Below are 2,023 nucleotides of genomic sequence, written 5' to 3'. Positions count from 1 at the left end.
AAAAACTACTCTGACTAAACATATTTGTTTGAAAACATGAAAAATTTATGATATGTAGGTGTAAAATATAGTTTCGACTGGTGATATGTAGTATATGTTTGTTTCAATTGAAAAAGATAATCAACATATTAACAACGATATCATAAGATTCCAACTTATTTCAAGTACGCAAATGTCCAGGTAGGAATGATGACTTTGAATTCTGCCCCTGTTATGGTATGAAGTTCTGCAGATCTAGACATTATGTCCCTCGTAAAATATGCATCAAATCTTGCCTTGCCGGTCCTCCTATTCTTTGTATCAACCCTCACCTTTTAAGCTGTGAAATTCACTTTGTTGAAGGGATTAGAAGGATTGGTTGGTTATTCGGCATATATGAAACGAAACAAATAAATGACCAATGTCCACGCATATATCGTATATATTTCAAACTGCAATTGCATTGTTCAATTAAGTCTTTCCTCTCCAAGCAATTTATTTATCTTTCCCACCCCCCCAAAAAACCGTCTGTCACCCTCGGTATTGTGATCCTTTATTAAAACAAAAAATGTTTTTCTTGTATAAAGACAATCACATCTACCCACATTTCTTTTTTTATTATACAGTAAGTTTCCGAATCTCCCATTGTTTTAGCACAACAGTGTGCTCCTTTGTATTTATGGAATTATGTATTACAGTGAATAAAGGAGATAATAGTGAACAATGGCAAATGGTCACAAGATGGTACCAGAATTTCCAAGCCAAACCTAAATTACAGCAATATAAACCAGAAAAAGCTCCTTCTCCTCTTAAACATACTATAGATCGAAAGTAAATTATGAATAACACGAGATTAGAGTTGGATAATGGATGACGAAATTCCTTCATCACAACAATCACCTCGTTGGCATGTTTATCCATTTCAGGTTCGCCATAGGAAGTCTAGTTACAAAGGACATTGAGATAATATGGCGAGACGCTTGCACTAAACTAGATAATGGACATTGTGGAAATGACAAAAGAAGTGGGCGACTGTATATCAAAAGGCTGCAGGTTTGTCTGGAAAAAAAACAGGAAAGAAGACCAGAACACAAAGCCGGTACAAAGGACAAGTCAGAGATATCTGCACCAAAAAGAGAATTTGATGATTGGACTTGGATGGTCGTAAGAAAACTGCAAAATAATTGAACATTGGTCATTATGAAGTTCTTTGTTTTAAACCTCTCCACGACATTACCAACGTAGTCCAGAATGTAATAACTGAATTGCCACAGCAATTTAAAGACACAACTGTCGAAAATCAGTTTCAGCATTTCACAGCGACCAGAATAGGAAACAAAAATCAGATTAAAAGATCGGTTGCTAGAATGTTTGCAGGCAAAATTAATAAATGTTTTGGCTGATATTGAACCTTGGTTTGATAGTACATGCGATATGAAAAATGCCATGTAATAATCTGATAAAATTATTTGTATTTTCTGCTTGCCTATAAAATATTAAACCTATCTTTTTTTGTTAATGTTGTCTAGTTCATACCAAATGCTCTTCGTAATAGATTTCGTTTATTCTATGTGTTTTCTATACAAAATTAATGTTCACATATTAGAGGAGAAAAACAGTCACAAAAATACATGTCTTTTTATAAATGGGTTTTAAATTCGAACTAGCTTTAGCACTATGAATACTCTGAGTTCTGTAAAATCCATAATTAACCTTTGTCTAACAAAGATGATCGATTTTATTAAAAAAGCCGTTTTCAACTGAGTTCATATTATCAATAATGTCTGAGTGTTCTCATAAAAAAAACTAGATTAAATCTTCAAAAATGCATCTAATATAAAACTTGATATAATTTCTATATTCTTAGTTTTTTCTTCAGGGGGCGAAAAACGGGCAACTCCAGTTGGAGAATCAACTAAAGTCTCAAATACAGAAGCAATGTCATCAACTAGTAAGTCTTCTGAAGAAACCCAGCCAATTTTTTCTAGACATTTTTCCATGACGATGACAATATTACATTGGACTATATTTTGCTTAACACTAT

The sequence above is a fragment of the Mytilus edulis genome, chromosome 11 (genome assembly GCF_963676685.1).
Source record: "Mytilus edulis chromosome 11, xbMytEdul2.2, whole genome shotgun sequence".
Lineage (NCBI taxonomy): Eukaryota > Metazoa > Mollusca > Bivalvia > Mytilida > Mytilidae > Mytilus > Mytilus edulis.
This window is presented reverse-complemented; position numbering follows the sequence as displayed.